The sequence below is a fragment of the Polyergus mexicanus genome, unplaced genomic scaffold, assembly GCF_030449975.1.
Source record: "Polyergus mexicanus isolate NDT 795.1 unplaced genomic scaffold, iyPolMexi1.0 SCAF_2, whole genome shotgun sequence".
Classification (NCBI taxonomy): domain Eukaryota; kingdom Metazoa; phylum Arthropoda; class Insecta; order Hymenoptera; family Formicidae; genus Polyergus; species Polyergus mexicanus.
The window spans coordinates 12106807-12126324 of record NW_027223322.1 but is presented as its reverse complement, the minus strand read 5'-3'; the positions used below and the strand labels follow the sequence as shown (position 1 = coordinate 12126324).

At 29.0% G+C, this 19518-nt stretch overlaps 2 protein-coding genes across 8 annotated transcripts in view; one reads left to right on the top strand and one right to left on the bottom strand.

Moving 5' to 3' along the window:
- LOC138940380 (myb-like protein A) overlaps positions 1 to 19518 on the bottom strand; it is a 68097-nt gene that overhangs the window by 31133 nt on the left and 17446 nt on the right. The gene's annotated exons all lie outside the window — the stretch shown is intronic.
- Fmrfar (FMRFamide Receptor) overlaps positions 5234 to 19518 on the top strand; it is a 47711-nt gene continuing 33426 nt past the window's right edge. Inside the window, exons 1-2 of one of the 7 annotated variants that reach the window (XM_070309255.1) lie at positions 6967 to 6997; positions 7527 to 7675. The gene's annotated coding sequence lies outside the window, so the exon portion shown is untranslated. The other 6 variants (XM_070309262.1, XM_070309296.1, XM_070309287.1 and 3 more) reach the window with 6 other exon arrangements.

Below are 19518 nucleotides of genomic sequence, written 5' to 3'. Positions count from 1 at the left end.
AGTTAATTCTTCTTTTATTTCAAATCAAAAATTTCTACTTTGTTTAATATTTTTAATTCTTTCTATTATAATTACTATTCTATTATAATTACTGCGGTTGTAACATTCCTCAGAAAGCAAATAATTTTTGTATTATGCTCGATATAGATCATTCGAGTACCAAACTCCCCATAATCCATTATACCGACGAGTTTTCATCCGTATCGTGATTACACGAACTGGACCGGCGACGATCGTTCAACGCGGAAGTTGTGAAATATGGTTACCGCTTATTCTTCCGTTGCAATGCTCGGCAAATGCCGAGAGAGAGATATTGCGGTTATATGTCTTCTTTTCCTTGCATTCGAGGACGCTTCCCTTTGCGTCTTTAAATCTCGGCAAATATTGATGGTTTGCCGATTAGATGTAACAATATTTGACTATTCTTAGATTGTATATTCTTCAAAATTTCCAGTAATTTCTCGGTAATTATTTGTTTTTGTAATAAGAAATGGAACATTGTAATAATAAGTAGACTAATGGCTGCGTATATAAATTCATCTTTGCATTATTTATTATCCAAAATGCACCAAATATGAAAGAAAGAGAAATATTTTAATTACTATTTTATTTGTTATTTTTTATATTTTATTTTTGTTATTTTTTATTTGTATAATATATTTTATTTAAATTTTGTTTTCTTCATGTATCGCAAAAATTCTAAATACAAAAATAAAATATTAAAATTAACTTTTTTTCATTTCTTAATTAAAATTCTAAATATAGCTAATATAAGCTCTAAATATAAGTATATAGAAATGATACATGTACAAGAATCGATTTAATACAACTTGAATCGATTTATCTGAATAGCAAATTCGATAGTTGCAATAATATAATTAATTAGGAATACAACAGTACAATATGTTGAAAACTTTATAATCATTAAACAATTTAACATATTTCATATTGAGTTAATAGCGAATAAGTAGCATCTGTTACAATCTAATAATTCTCGCCATTAACCTACATACATCCATAATCGTTTCTGAAAACCTACACCTACATATCTAATTTATATCCTATCAGTATATTTTACTACTAGATGACATGCAGATGATATTAATGGCACTCCAGATATGATTACAATGATAAATTTCCTATACATCTTATTTTATGATTCGATAAATTGCATTGTAAAATTTCATACCTTCAATCCATTGTTAAAAAATATCAAGATATGTAAAAATCTCGATAAAATTTAAATATGATGAAATCATAAAAAAAAAAAAATAGAATTGCTTATAAAGATGCGAGGATATGCTTTGCGAGAGAATTTTTCCTCACTTTCGCAGCTAGATCCTATCAAAGACAAGAATTTTAAAGGGTACACGATTCAACGAAGACTGTTGTAATTCGGCAAAAAGTTTTCGACATTTACGTCGCGTCCCTTAGAAATGGGAATTCGATGTCGATACGATAAAGAAAAAAGATCGTGATTTGAAAATTCATCTATCGTCGACTGATTTTATTTAATGCTTAAATACTTTCGCGTGACACCTTACATACATTTTTTTAAATGTGTCCAATTTTTATTTTTTTTTTAAATTGTTTTATTTTCTCTCTCTCTCTTTAAATCAATTGTATAGATAAGTAAATGCAAAATAATATACGACATTCCTAGTAATAGCAATGGACAATAAAAATAATTATCTAATTAATTACATATAAATTCCTCAAGCGATGGATTTCATTAATTGATTGATAATTGCGAAAAGCTTGTCATGAAATATTATTTCCGAATCAGACTATATATATATAAAGTCAGACAAGCCGAAAAACAAATATTGCAAGAATCGTGCGGATTAGAGCCAGTTATACTGGATTGCAATTAAAATCTAGTGCTGTCGCTACTGTGCACCTGTGCAATTTCCATTGCACATTGCACAATATTCATATGTAATTTATGGCAAAATGCAAAATATAAATATTAGAATAGCTTAGAACGTAATAAGTATTGACAGCCGAGTTTTAAAAAATTGTGATAAGTAATTAAATTAGGGAGCGTTTGCAAATTCAAATTTACAGTAAAATTTGTACTGATCCAAGGCACATTAATATTGTAGAAATTACTTTAAAAAATGTATCTCTCTTTATCTTTATATTTTAATCCTAATTGCGTGGCCTATTTTATATAATGTCTGATGTCCGAAGACTAATGTCTATCGGCGGATGTCAATCGATGGCGCAACGTAATTAATCTATTCCCCTGAACAGTATCGCTTCGCGCGCGGAACTTGTCGGTAATCACACTTCCCTGTCTGTGTTTCCTTAAAGCGTAATTAATGTTATCGAGACAACGATATAGTAATCAATGATTCAACTGTTCTTTTGAATTGAAAGAAGATTGCACGAATGACGGATCATAACAAAAATATTGTAAAAAATAAGATAAAATATGGCATAAAGAGCCACGCGTAGTACTTAGGGCGCAAAAATAATATTTATTGATTAAAACAATAATTACAAAAACTATAAATAGCGTACGTTTCGATCTCTTTTTTGGATCATTTTCACTGCAACTTAACAGTCATATATCAATAGAATCAAAACACAATCGGATAACCGTAGCGAACAAAAAGTGTACAAGATAAAGCATGTGATGATTTGAAAATCTGAATATGCGCAAAATTGGAAAACGAATACGTGTTTTTTAATTAATTAAAAATATTGCGATTTAAATTTTATTTTATAAACTTGTGTGTGTGTGTGTGTGTGTGTGTGTATGGTAGAATAAAAGAAAAATGTATGATAATTCTATATTTATATAAATATTTAAAATATTTATTATGTAAATGGAAATTAAAAGCAAGAAAAAAATATTATTATTTTATCTGTTACTAGTCCAATATTGTATTTGAGTATAGCAAATATATATGATCTTAAACATCACTTAATCTATGAAAGAAAAGCGATATATTTTTATTGTACTTAAATTTAAAAAAAAAGAATCTTTTTATTCAACATATATTTTTTACGAAAATCTTTTTCCTATATTCAAATCTTTTGAATCCTAATCATTCTCTCTCTCTCCCTCTCTCTCACTCTCTCTCTCTCTGTAAAATTTTAAATTTTTTCATTTCGTTATATATATTTTAATGATACTTCCGCATCTATCTGTGATATCGAGAAATCGCAAAAATTTCCTATTAAATGTATCTCCAATCTATAACCATAAGTGACAGCGTTACATTACTACCCACTCTTCGCCATAAATCACCAGCTGTATCACTAAGATTGATATTACGACACAGCCAATTTTGAGAGATAAAGGGTACGATCGGACCGAAAATATTATTCGACAGCCGTATATCATATACGTCACTTCCGAAATACTCATGTATTTTCCATTCTTAAGTGACGTCGTGAGATAATCCGCGATAAAAATACCAAAACGGTATCTGCAATCCAATAACGATGGCTTATCGTGTACGATCCGAAATTTACCGTGATCACTCAAAAGGTATTACGATAAATCACCGCTAAAATTAACCGTAGAAATCGTAAGTTTCTCCCGGCCTGTTTAGACGTTATTTTGATTTATGTGCGGTTAGTGGAGCCATGTAAACATAATCCTTACTTTGTACCCTTGAAAAGATTGTCTATCACGTTGATAAACGGGAAAAAGAGAGAGACAGGGAAAGAGAAAAACTATTTATTATTCTGGTCCAAATCCCTTTAGACTCAGTAAACAAACATGTTAATTCAGAGATCCAAATCACTGTTTTATCAGTTTAAATCAAATAATGCGCGTGAGTATACATTTAAAACTACATGGGACAAATTTTGGTGGACTTTAAAATAAATGATATTTAGAGCAATTTTAATATATATAAAAAAAGATTTTAACTCTAATAAAAATAAAACAATCAAAAATATTATTTACAATCGCGTGATTTATTACTGCAAGCGTTACTTATTTTTACAAAAAGTTTTTACGAGTAATGCTTGCAGTAATAATAATAAGTAAAAATAAGTAAAGAATAAATTTAGATCAACAGAAAGCCAAGATTATATCATCTATACAAGATGAGATAAATTTAAATATAAAGAAAAAGGACAGAGAAAGAGAAAAAATCAGAATTAAGAAAATAAGCTATATAGATTGGCTCAGTTTCGATATATCTTGTGCGGCATAAATCTCTTGTGCGATATAAATAATGGAGAGGAAAAAAGAGAAAGATAGGATATTTGGCCCAATCACAAAAGGATATGTTGAAATAGGATACATATCTTAGAATTTGTAAGATAACTTGGATAGCATAAAGTTCTACAAACGAAAACATGTGCGAACAAAAATACAATATAACGTCAAAAAAATCCCTGAGCAAAATAATGACTCGAAGCAATATCAAAAAAAAAAAAAAAAAAAATGAAAAACATGCAAACAAAATTTGAAAACCAACAGTATCGTTTTTAGTGCCAAGAATTTTCAAAAAAATATATGTTTATAGATAAAAAAGATCGCAAATTAATATAGAATGTTAAATATACAAAATAAACGAAGATTGAAAGCAATAAGACTAAATGCAAAGCAGAGTAAGAATATTAAGAATTCGTGAAATTAGATACAGTAGTCGTTGCCAAGGTATCAAGGATTTCCAAGAGTGACAAGAAGCCCTTCTGCAAAATTCAATCTGATCAGACATTCTTATACGAAAATATCTCTTTCCGTTTCTCAATCAAAATCTCATCTTTGATATGTATCTTCTCTTCATATCAACACTGAGTTTAATTTTTTTACGTATAAAAGATTAAAATAATACATATCTTAGATTCAGACACATATATCCAACCGGTAGAGAATATAGCTTGTATTTACGCGTTCTTCAAATAGATTATAGCTTTAGCTATAGTTCAGATATCCAGTTTGGGAATTTCGGTATATGAATGGCGCAAGGAATGAACGGGCTGGCGAACATATTACTTGCAGATTTAAATCAATTGCGGATAAATTTTACTCTAAGTCAAGTTGCGGGGCATCGAAAAAGGGAAAGGAAACGCTATACTAATAATCGAAAACAGAGTAAGAATGAGAGGAGAGAAAAGGGCTGGTACAACGAAAGTGCGCAGGCGGCACTCACTGCCAGGGTCGACTCTCGTCGCACTCACGGCTACTCCGCAGCGGCGCGACGCGACGTGACGTGCCGTGACGCTCCGATCCTCTTCTACTAACTAGGCGCACTCAGTGCGCCGCGAGAGCGCTTCGAAATCGCGTGTTGATCTTACGCCTCCTCCTGACGCAAGGCAAGCAAAATCGTATCGCGATCGCTAAGCTCAATGAAAAGTGAAAGACCAGTGACAGAGGAATTTCGAGCATAAAAAGCATGAAATAAAAAAAAGTAACATTTAACAGTTGGCAAGAGATAGTGCTGCTGAAATTCTTCTCCGAGAAAGTTACTAGTAATGTAAATCATGTAAATTATTTTAAACAATGATTATTAATAAAATATTAATAAGAATGATTAACAATAAAATAATTAATAAATAATTTAAATAAAAAAACACTATTATTCGGTAAGATTATTAATAACTGAATGAACAATGAGGCTATTAATTAATATTTTAGATTATAATCAACAAGAAAATTCTTAAAAATCACTCGAAAGAGATAACTATACTCAAACTTGTTAGTATATTTGATATGATTCACAACCACAGTGATCAGCACTTTCAAGATGGTTTACTATCGGTGGTCCCCGGCAAAATCAATATCAGCGAGATTAATAGTGTTATCATGTCCCAAGACTGTTAATGTACAAACGATACTCGAGTTTATGTGTACTTGTCGAATTATAATAATAAATAAAGATCATGTAGTCAAGCTTATTAATATTTAATCATTAGCAAGATTACTAATAAAATAAATCAGGTCTAATTCAATCAATGTGAGATATGATTAGTCAATATAATCTTGAAAATTGCGAATTTTTCCAGCAATCATGATCTCTAAATGTTAATATAATTCTATTTAATGTAGTCTTTAATAATGAATATCATAATCGTTAATGTGTAAAGATGTGAGTTAGTGAAATCGACACTTGACGTGTTTACTTATTTTTGAATAAAATTGTTTTATCTCTCTCTCTCTCTCTCTCTCTCTCTTTCTCTCTCTCTCTCTTTCTTTCCCCTTTGGGGAAATGGCACAATTCACTGACGAAGAAGAGAAAAATTAATGAACAATCATTACAAAGATAAATCAGAAAAGATAATCAATTCAGAATTTCTTAAAGAAGAAAACCTGATCTTATTCGAGATGATCAAAAAAATGAGTATAATCGTTCGAGTATACTAGATCTCTATCTTTTTTTTTCAATTTACAGGAAATAAAGATATCATCAACGAAGAAATAAACGTATTAATAAAATGACTATTGCACAGATATAATATTTGAATTGTATTAAAATTTGTCTTGCTTAAAACCATCTGGGATCATTAAGACTTTATTTCCTCTCTCATTAAAGAACAAACAAAAAAAATTAACAAACAATTTTCTTCCGAAATTATTAATTTGTATAAGCGCACTGCGGAACTTTCTTGGGAATTGAGAAATTAATAACTGATATTGATAGAATTAACTAATCCATATTAGCTCTCTGAACAAAAATATAGAATTAAAAATCTCTGTGAATTGAGTTAAGTGATACGGAATCAGTGATTTTGGTGTGTTATGTGCATTTCGTGGAACGCGACGAAATCCTGTTTGAGAAAAACAAAGTGATTCATCGATGAACAAGGCAATATCTTCAAACGTGAATATCGAAACGTTCTTCAAATTCCTCGACAATTCTCTCTTGTTACCGATAGATCAAATTATGATTCATCCCGATGTCGCGGAAGTGACACGAGATACAATTGTTCTCGTGTGCTTATGCGAACATACGTGCAACTCGTAGTGGTGAAAGTGACAAGATGACAAAAGGTGCAACGAGAAGGCTAACGACAAGTGATTAAACAGGTGAAACCCAGACCGAGATTTCGGGAGAGATCGCGATCCGGGTCGCGTTTACTGCAGATGACATTCGTTTATTAATAGTTCTGCAAACAAAATTTCACGACGCTTCACAGCAAATAGCACAGTAATTTTGCGAACGAATATTATGCGATACAATCAAATGGTATCACAAGCAAAATTTCGGAGCAATCAAATGCAAGGTCCGCAAGAATTTGTGATATTTCATTTTGTTTTCCGCTGTGTACGAATCTTAAATACATTTTATTTCATTTCGTTATAAAATTAAATTTTTTAGTATCATTATGTGTGTCAATGTATATTTTAGTATATTAAAAAAAGCATATATCAAAATGACGAAAAACTTCATAGTTAATTACGGAAAAAAAGAGTTTTTTCTCTTAAATAAAATTATATAAATTTATAAAATAATTATTTTGTTTTGGAGAATACAATATTGCAAAAATATGTTCCCTCGATACGTATTAAGCAGTTATAAAGGGAAAAAGCAAAAGCACTTTTTTTTTATTGACAGTTTGTGGCAACGGCTCCAAGGATTAATTCAAGGTTCAAACCGTGATTGAACCGCTCCTTGTGAAAAATACGTGTGGAAATATGACGTGAAAGGAACGGATATACGAGACAAGCTGCTTATCTCAATATGAATTTATATGCAGATATTAGGTATTATATTTTGCAAACCTACACTATATATTAAATAATATTGTATGCATACATACATATTTTGCGATTAAACCAAAAATGAGAGATTATTTAATTTTGCAAAATTCCAAATGATCATTTTTTTATAAAATATTATACATTTTCTCGTAAGATATAATAACATATTATAAAATATAAATATATGATACAATATACGATAATATGCTAAATATGTGCTAAATATATGTTAAGTAATGCCAACATAACTGATACAGAATGTATAAAAGACAAAATGCATTATCATAAACCTCATAAATAAGAAAAATCCATTTTCCATCTCGAGGGTTAATGTATCGTGCAATTAAAGAAACACAAATCTCTTATGAGTGATTATACATAATATATTTTAACGGTTCTCTTCAAAGTAAAATTTCTGTCTAAAGAAAGAATAGCATTTTTAAAACTTTGACACTATGAAATGCCATTGATGCTTCTTGAAGATGGGGAATTCATTTTTAATAAAAACTAAATTTATTATTATTGATTTGAATTATATAAAGTTGATAGATTTATATATGTTACAAATTTTTATTTCGATTGAATGGTTTTTAAAATTAATGTTTTTAATAATTGTATCTTAACCTTTTTACTTTTATAATATATGTATATTGCTTTTTCTACTTTCTGCAAAAATTAGTTCGTCTCAAAGGTTTTTGTTTGAAAAATAAATTTCTTGATTATTGTATCACTGCAATACGTACATTATCACTATTGCGATGATGCACTTGTATCAACGTCTTAAGATAGTAAATTATTGTAGAGTTAAAGTTTTAGAATTTTAAACTTCACAAATTTTTGTAAAATGATCTATCGGAGAGTAAGATCTAATTTAAATTACGATGATCAAGAGTGAAAAATTCAATTTAATAGATTGATAATTAAATAGTACAAATGTGCAAAATTGTATTTAATGCCATATTTTATGATATTTTTTAATAAAATTTGATTTACATTTTTTAATATACAAATATATAGAAATATACAAAAGTAAAACTTAATGATATAAAGTTAATTGGTAACAAAGACAACTTATTAGCGATGAAGAAATGACAAAAGGAGTAGAATATCTCAGGCAAATTATATATATATATTTTTTTTTATTTTATATAAAAATATCTTTGAGGTGCACTATTTTGATTTTTTATTAAAACCTCATTTTTTATTTGCACAATGAAATGAGATATAGAAATTCAATATAAATAATTACTAAATAATGAAAAATCATCTCATTTATTATATATCTCACCTTATTATGTCACGCGAATGCAAAATATGAAATTGCGAAAAGTCAAAATTTACTGCATCACAAAAAAGATACTTTTATATAAAATTTCTTTTAAATAAAATTAGAATTTTTCTATGAGAGATATTTTACTTTATCTTTTTTATTATTTTTTCATTGGTAATAATTTTTCTTACCAACTAAATTAATTATCATTTGTTTTGTTTTTATATATATAATATATTAAAAAGATATAGATATAATATATTATAAATATATATAAAACCAGTCAACCGGTATGGGAAAAATACAATCTTTTTTAAACAGAAATTTTTCCTTTGTAAAAAAACATGATTGCAAATTTCCATTAACCTTTGATGAGATTTATCGCAATCTCAAATTGCGCGATGTAATGTAGACATTTGGGAAATAAATGTCGCGAGCGACATTGAATTATAAAGCGATGGAAAAAGCGGTAAGATGCAGTGGCATAGGCAATTACGAATTTATTAAGAATGCTATGATTTTATTACTTTAATTTTTCAAATTCTGATTGTTTTGCGTAATGAAGGAATGTAAGACAAGGTAAATACCAAAAGAAAAGAAAAGAGAATAGTACAATTAAGAATTACGTGAATAATGAAGCTTTAAAACAAGCATGACGAACGACTCGATATCGAATTTATAATCAACAAGCTAAAAACAATTTCTAGAAAGAAATTGTACGTTCTATTACAAATGTAAAGTTACTTGAGATATTCGAGTTAAACATGATTAATTAAATTTTCTTTCTCTATCTACAACGCATTCTGAGATACTCGATCTCAGTTTTAACAAAAATGTATTGCAAAACCATATTAAATTTTAATTAAAGAACACACTAAAATGAGTAAAGATAAAAAATCGATTAATCTTTGATTGATGTCTGATTTCCAATAGAATTGATTAATAAATAATCGTTATTATACACCGATTTTTTAGAGTTACCTTCTCTTCAGTTAACAGTAAGTTAATTTTTAAAACATAATTGTTATTATATATTTATCCTCAATTAAAATAAGATTGATGTATTCAGTAAGAAAACTTTGTTATTTGCGAGCAATTCTTTCTCTTTTCTTTTAAAATAAAATTCTAATTTCTGATTCATTGAGATTTTGCCCCAAATGACAGTTTGTTACGGCAGTTATTCTTTTCTTTTCTGTAATTAAACTATTGTTCGTCCGAGATTGCAGACGAGAAACGCTTAATACACCGTAATTAAGAATAATCAACGACAGTGCAGCTGACCTTTAGAGACCATAATAATGTAGATACTCTAGTTCGTAAAGACTATTCATATGCCCTTTTAGATTATTATCCTTTAGATAGACTGGTTAGCATATAAATAGCCAGCTATAATGCGGCACCGGACCCCATTTACGCGGCAGCAAATCAATATTTACGATTGGATCGATATAGTCATACAAATACATCAACATTTTTTTAATTAACTATAATTGATAATTTGATTCTTTCCAGATCAGAGCAATAATCATAAAAATACTCTGTAATATTATCTTACAGTACTGTAATATTATCTTATCAAATTATCAAACTTATATCGAATTTTTTTTTTTATATTAAATTTTTGAAATTTTAAAATATTGATAATCAAATTTCGAATAAAAATTTTATTCTTAAAAAAGATAATATCTATTTTTAAAATTAATCACGTAAAAAATCCATCGCATTTTTTATTTTCTAAATTACATATGTATATAATTAAAATATTTAATTTTAAGTAATTTTTTTATAATAAAGTGCTATCTTTAAAGTTTCTGTAATGAAAATTGTACTCCAGTATTGTCAGAAAATTCGAAAGAACATTTACATGTAGTTATATTTTATATATATAAATATATAAATCTATAAAATTTAGAAACAAATAATTATTAATTTTTTTCTGTAGTAAAAAAGTTTTTATATTTTTTAACATATCAAATTCTCTCATTAAAAATTGACTTGGTCGGAAAATTCTTAAAGTCCTGTTAAAAAAAATTAATGCAACAAAGATGAATCGTATACCCAGTTTTGTATATAATTAATCTATGCACTTATCTTTTGTACTTGCTGATACGAAGAACATTTTACAAAAAAAAAATTAAGGGAAGAAAACTTATCTCATCACGCTAAACTGTATTTTTGCTGCTATGGTCGTTCGGTGCGTCGTTTCCCTAGAATTTGATTAGCAAGTTGAGCACGAGCTAACCATTTTAAACTTCGTAATGATTAATTAAAGAAGACTTCATTGAGCTTTTGTTAAAATGCCATAATTATTGGCAATGACAAAATAACTGTAGAACAAACAAGTTATAATAACAACCTTGATCAAACAATATTTAATTTTAGTCATACTTTTGCTTTGCATTAGAATTAAAATGACATTGAATATTCATAACAGCAAATGCATAGTGACTATTTTTATTGTTGCTATTTATTTCACGTTTCAATTCATGTTATTAAGTAAAAGTCATATAAATATTGTCGAGTTTCTGGAATTTAAATTTTATAAAGTTCTCTCTCATAAAAACACTATTATAAAGAATATTTTTTAATCGTATTAAATTTTAATGAGAGAGAGATATAAAAATGAGATATAAAATTTTCACTAAAAATATAGAATTAAATGTTTTTCAACAAAAATTTCCAGGAGAATCGTTTATTGTTCAATCTTCAATATAAACTTTTTTATACATAAATATCAAGTAAAATTTATGAAAATTTTAATAAAATAATGTTGTTAAATGTAATATTTAATATTTTTGTAAAGAGATTTTCACTACGAAAAGATCTTTTTATTAGTAAATTCTTTTTATGCAATTATATATTACTAAATATACATCTCCTATTTATTTCTAAATTCATTTTAAGAATAAAATTAATTTGCAATGTAATAAATATCAACTCACTTATCGTGACTAAATGATAACGGGTCAACCTTGCCGATTTGGCCCGACAAATTAACGCGAAGGCTGATCGTGTTCTCCGAGGAGTAATTTGATCGCGTTTCAGAGTAACTCGCTCAGGGTCGAATTTAACCTCGTTTTGCACGCAATCGATCCGCTAGACTCACGAAATTAATTTCAGGATATTTTTCTCGCGCAATCAATTTATAATGATTTTAAATAAATTCACTCACAGGTCGACGTACGATCGTTGCATCCTCGTCGTTGCGTCATCACACGTTGCGTTTTCCCAACCTTCGTTGCCTTCTCGCCGAATTATTTCATCGTTATTCACTCAGGTATACTCGGGCCGAAAAATACGTCTAATTAACACGGCATTAATTAACACGCCGCTTCCGACACGCACATGATGCATTTCGAACGAACGAGCAACACGATGAATCGTTGTCGCTTTGCCCGGATCGAGGCAAGTCGATCGAGATAGCGCGATTTAAACATGACGTTTGACAAATTATCACACGTAATTACTTAACACATTAGCTTAATCTAGTATCTATCTCATCGCGCGCACGCAAGGTATAATCGCGTAATCAGAACGAACGAATTACACGAAACACGACGACGACGATCGTGCGACACTTTCGACGCGACATTTTCGCGCGCGCGAATACGCGTCGATAAAGAAAACTGCGTCAACTTCAAGACGTACCGCTGTAAGATTATACCGTCGAAATCCGGGCGTTGAATCGAAGAATTTATTGCCATCGTGTACTTCAATTTTCGATTCCAAAGTCTCCACTTTTACACATGCCCATTGCTCTTTCCTGTACCCTATATACGTTCGTCTGCGATGGAAATTCGTCTCTCATTGGTCGTAAACGCGTAAGAAATGCGAGACGATCACTAACATATGTACGTGTCGCGCGCGACGCGTTGTGTGACGTCACGCGCTGTCAAACAACGCGAATCAAAACGAAAGAGTCAACTGAGGAATGTGTCATAAACAAATCCGTCTGTCTCGCAACTTGTTCCAAAAAACCTAGATGTAACCTCGTACTCTATATACACAATAATTTAATCTTAATCTCAATCTCTCATCGTAATAATCTCGTAATAATTACTGATGCTTGAGATTGGATTTATTCGGCGCGCATCAGTCTCTCATTCGACTAACTCGGTGACAGGGGAATGTTTGTCGTCGCTTTGGAGTTGCACTAAATCGTTCCACGTTTTTCGCATCGTTTTCTTTTTCTCTCGAATTCTACGCGTAAACGAATATCGAGCGAATACCGAATCGAACGACGGGCGTTTATTAATTAGCGCGCGCGATCCGATACTTAGCCGTCTTTTTTTCCATCAATTCGCGTCTATTCTGGCGGGAGTAAGTGTCAAGAACAATAGTACAGCAGAATCGTAAAACGGCGTAATAAATAGCAATAGCAGCAGAGTGTGTGAGTAAATTTAATCGTTTTGTATTCGCGACAATGTAATTAGATACACTAATTGCTATTTATTTCATCATTTATTTTGTTCTCAATAATGTTAGAATATTCTTATAAAATGATCACGCTAAAGCTATAGGAATCGAGGGGATATCGAGGAATGCAAAACACCATTCTATTTAATCTGTCGTATGGGAGATGCTACGAATACGTATATCAACATTAATGAATAAAATTAATTTAATTATTATTTAATTTGCAAAGTTATTTACGAAGATTAAACGCATTTTAAACTGCGAAAAGCAAGAGAAGATTTGCCGTCTGGTTTTTCGATTTTTTTTTCACGCTTTAGAATTCAACAATATTCAAACACTCAATTTTAAAAGACAGAGTATATCTATTTTTGACATACCATTTTGGAACAAATCACACGAGAGAATTGCGCCTTGTTTTTTCGCCAGATGTATGGAAAGAAATATTTTTACGAGAGCAGTGAATCAATATCTTGATAAAGATTTTCGTGTCGCGATCCCCCGCGGAGAGTAGTCTCTACGATTATAAATCTTACTCGCTATAAGACACAAGGGAGACTTTCTTTCACGATTGTGAAGATCACTTTACTCCATTCTTCGTAACATTTCAAAGCCGTAAGAGAGATGTAAACTGGAACAGAGAACTCTCTTGAGCTAACTTTTGGGGCCGGAAAACACTCGAAAGACCGTTAAACCACACAAAAGATTGTCAATCGCGAACCCTTTTGAAAAAGCTTGCCTTCGCTCAAAATCATCCGCGAATTTGAGTTTTATCTGAATTTCCTAACAAACGAAATCGTAAAGAAGAAAAATAATTTTTTGTGAAAAATATTTGTAAATATTATATACATTGTAATTGAAACATGCTTTTTTTGATACAGTTATTAATTTTATATGATACATACAAATTTCTCAAATCATTTATATAAATCGAGATTCATAGAGAAGAAAAATTAATTTCTGATTAATTAAAAGATTGTCTCTTTTCTTCACACTTCTTTTTTCTCTTTCCATCATTAATACGAAAATATCAAAATTCAATTCTTGAATTATATATGGAATTTGTAGTTAATAAAAGACGATAAAAATACGATAAACGATTTAACGATAAAAATAATCAGCGCTTTTTTAATAATTTTATAATAAAAAATATTTCGGGATTTTTCTTAAAGATGAATTCATTATTTCATCAAATTCGGTTTATTAAGAATATTTTTTAAATAATAATGTTTTCTTTGATCGTGACGTATGAGAACTTAGAAGTAAAGTTTCGAGAAAAATTTTAAATGCACTATTTATTTGAACTATACATTTGAATAGCTTCCATCGTAATCAGTCTTAAGGTATTGCGCGTTTACCTAATTAGACCAAATAGCTCGATGATCTTTAGAGTAGATTTGAAATACGCGTAGAGGAAATTTAAAGCCGCAATTTGCCATTGGCTATTGGCTATTACAGCAACGCGTAATATATAACATATTCTAATTAATTATAACTCGTCCAATTAAATACAAGATAAAGATCGAAACATAGAATTCGCGGAATTCTCACGAATATGGAAAAGTGTTAAGTTAAAAATGTTAATCCAGTTTACATAAAGTTGACGGAAGAAATTCTATAACATTCTTTAAGTAAAAAAAAAAAACAAAACAGGGATAAAAATTTGTGAATCTCGAATTTCAAGTATTTTGAATATCAAAACTTTAAAAGCAGAATAAAAAATAAGAATAATTGGTAGTAAAAATTTTAATAGCTATATTATGTAATTCTTTTCTATGTAAGTTCTAAACAAATATTCTTAATATTTTACTATTAAACAAAATAATAAAATTCAATTTATATTAGTTGTGGAACTTGATAAAAATTACAAAAATATAACTTGCTAATGCATTATTTCACATATTTGTGGAATTATGCGGAGGATTGCCGCAGAGCACTCGAAATTGTTGCGGTCATTTCTATATAAATTGCGTTAATCTCCTGCAGTTGCACTGCGATTCCATTTTAATGCAAATTACAAATATAATTTCTTGTAACAATTTTGAGTTATTTATTTTTTTTTTTTTAATTTTTAATATTAAACTCTTAATTCATAGTTTCTTTTTTATACAAATGATCTTTTGATTTCTATACAAAAATTTTAATATTTATTTCTAGCTAATAGTTCTTTTTATTATAATCATTTATCAGCAAAGAAAATTATTGAGATTACTGAGCCAGTTTTAAGAATGGCACAAAATAATTCGTCTGTTTGAACAAAACCAATTTGTATCTCGCGCAAAAGATCGAGTATAATAAATTATCCGCCAGTATGCATTTATTTTTATATATGTTAATATATATTATAAATCCATTTTTTGCATCAAAATAATTAAACTTTGTCGTCATTGCACAGATCACAAATTTCTCGTATCGACGACATTCATAACTCATAACGTCGTCGATACCAACGAGACCGAATTATTACGATAATTTTATCTGTAATAAGCGACGTGAAAAGCGATTATTATGATTGTATTATTTAGAGGCAGAAGAGAAATGCAAATAAATGCAATTTTATCTCTTTTACACTGTGTTTCACATTTTGCTGCCAGTGCTAATAACGATTCCATCAGATTCTTTTAAATACATTATTGTTAATTTTATCGCTAATTAATATTGTAATCAGATACACGCACGCATTCAATATAATAGCATTTAGGTACTTACAAAATTCATTATCACAGACAACATTATTAATATTAATATATAAAAAATATTCAGAAAGTTAAAATTCTTCTATAAACGTTAAAAAATGCACAATGTTTTGTTATCTTTACAATTTGAGAAAAGACAATCGATATTTAAATAATTAATATAATATTAAATATAAATGTTTACTCTCCAAATTGTATTTTGGTTTATATTGATTTTTTTCTCATATCAAAATTTTATATAAAAAAAAATGTTCGACATTTTCTCCAGTCTCGTATAATATGTATAATATATTTGTCGATTGTAAATAACCAATCATTCATGTGGCATTCCGCAATGTGATCTCTACAACGTCATTTCTAGATTTTCAACGAATTTTGACTATTTCGATTATATTGTCACTGCAACGAGTTCTCTCGACAATTAATAAAGTTGATCCAATTACGCAGAATTAATGGCGTGCTTTTGAGGATTCCGTCAAATAATCTGAAGCAGACAGGGAATCTGACAGCGGAATCTGATGCAAACAACAATAGTAATTTGCATTTACCAATGAATAATCATATTCAGCTTCAATATATCTATCTATCTCGAAACATGGAATCGATGTCCTCGGAAGCAATAAAGTTAGACAAATGACAACCGTATGGTCAAACACGTAAACTATAGATGGAATGTACAGATAGAACGATAATGTATACATCAATAGCTTACATTCGAAGAGAAAATAATAATATGAAATGCTTTCCTTCTTACTCTAAAAAACCTCACGACTCTGTATAAATGAAAAAATAAAATTTAATATTAAATATATAAAATTTTGGCGGTTTAAATATCGGGATGTATATAAATAAGCAAGCAAAAGTATCTTTAATTACTTTTAAATAAACTTGATTTCAATACTGTTCATATATACCAAGATTTAATTTAACGTTAGAGATATTTAACGTTAAATATAAACATAATTTTATTTATTCAAGAATTTATTTGCAAATAAAATACTTACATATTTCGAAGCTATCTTATGTTGAAGCTATTTCGTAGCTAGCAGTAACTAATTTATTATCATGTACATATATTTCTGCATATTCTATATATTGTATATCAATTTTCATAATTTGATTTACAATCCCTTTGAATCGCGGTAAAACACACGTGCTTTTATCCGAAGCAACTATAATTATGATGAAATAGTGCCAGCAACCCCTCCCCCCCCCCCCGCCTAGTATATAGTATATACGCTAATGCAAATGCATTGTGCTGGTGAATCTAGATCATCTCAATCGCGTATTGTATTATGGTAATCCTAACCAATATCACGCGTATATTTATGACAAATATATGCGCAAAATTACATATATATATAATATAAAATCGAGGAGTTGGTCAATAGTGGTTATAGTATACAAAAATTACCTTGATACGGATTATCTTTAAATTACCTCAGATTACTTAAGATTATCTTAGATTACCTCAGATTATCTGAGGCTACCTTAAGAGGCTACATATACCTAGCGGTAGGAAAAATAAGGAGAAATTTGACACTTTTTTTTTCATAAAAAAAATTTTTTTATTAAAAAATCTCTAGCTACTAAATTAGAGGAGCTACAATGGTTATCGCATCGTCGAACGGCTTCCAGAAGATGACGTCTCCACGGCACATTTTTCAATATTTATTAATGAAAATTTTACCAAATTTACATTAAAGAATTTACTTTAAGATGTAGTCAGAGATTTTTTAATAAAAAAAATTTTTTTATGAAAAAACAATTATCAAATTTTGCCCTATTTTCCCTACCGCTACATTACGGAAAAATCTGCGTAAAGAAAGCGATAAAAATAGCAGAAGACCGGATAAAACATTAACCATTGACACTGATAAATGATTTTCTTCAAATTTTTGTATAATATATATATGAACAGACATGTGCGCGTATAATTTACGATTATAATAGTAAAAACAGCGATTCTCAAACGAGAGACGAAAAATACTGTTTGACCTAGTATTTTTATATGATAAAACTTGTAACAATTAATTTTTTTTTGTTTATTTCGTAGAATATATCTCCATTGAATATATCTATTTTTCTATTTTGAGAAAAAGCAGCGACAGATAAAAGTATAAACAAGCGTGTAAATAAAATCCGAATGCGCAATAGATGCACGTGCTTGATAAAATAAAAAGAGATGCATTGATATTTAATATAAGAGATTTTTTTACGAAAATATCGGTAGTTTTTAGTTAATATAAAGAAACGTACGTTTATTTAACTAAAAATTTATTTTGTTTCTTATTTGAAAGATATTTGATATGCCAAAATAAACAACATGTCTAAATGTCTAAATATATAGATTCATCAATATTTACATATCCATATTCGTAGTTAAGAATACTGAAAAATAAACATAGACATCGAAATAAAGTAAGAGAAAATTTTTGCATATTCGCAACCTCTCCTGATAATTAGTGGGATACAAGCAATTACAAAGCAGAGATTAAACATTTATGCAGATTGTCTTGAGACATTCATACTGAATGTTTCGAGACAAGATAACTGCTGTTTTTTGTGCGAGCTCGTCACATTATAGTGGAGTTAAAAATTACGATGAATTGGAAGATTATTGAAGGCGAATGCAAATAAACAATGTTTAAATAATTTAGTAAGACGTACAATAAATAGGAGAGAATGTCCAATAGAAAAACTTTCTAGCGATAGGAAGAATAATAACACTGTGAAGAAAAGCATGTTGTTTTTTTAACTTTGTTTAGCAACTTATAATGATATATAATGATATAATCTCTTTAATTTAATTTTTAGATTATTATTGTTTCGTGCAGATACAATTAAATTTTATCTCCGTTTATCTCTTCTTGAAATATCATCGATATTTGCGCTTAATTAAGTTTTTACTTAATTAAGCTTGTTAAGCAAAAGAGTTAATAATATAAAGTACCTAATAATGGACGATAATGTAAAAACATGAAACTTGATTACGATTCTATTTGGATACGCAACATGTTGCTTATAGAAATATTAAATTATTTCGAGAAGATCATATTCATTTGTTTATAAAATCGTATTTTTCGTCAACAAAGAATGTAACGAAGATACATTTTCTTATCAAGATAACACGAAATATTATAGCAAATATATATCAAATAGCTGTTTGATTGCTTTCGACAAATTGCTTTATCGTTTTCTTATTTATTTTGTAAAATATACTTTTGTAGAAATATAATTTCATTTAATGAAATAATTTTGTTATTCCGTCGCTTTCGAATTAGTTTCACAAATACGTCTTTATATTTTTCATGATTTAAATATTAATGTAATTTTCTTAGGCGCGCGTAATTTTTGGTTTTGATTGGATGAATCTCGCTCGCACAAAAATCTCAATCCTATTTTGTTATTTCGCGCGATGTGTATCCATATTTTGGCGAAACAAACGCAGCGATTCGCCGGAAAAA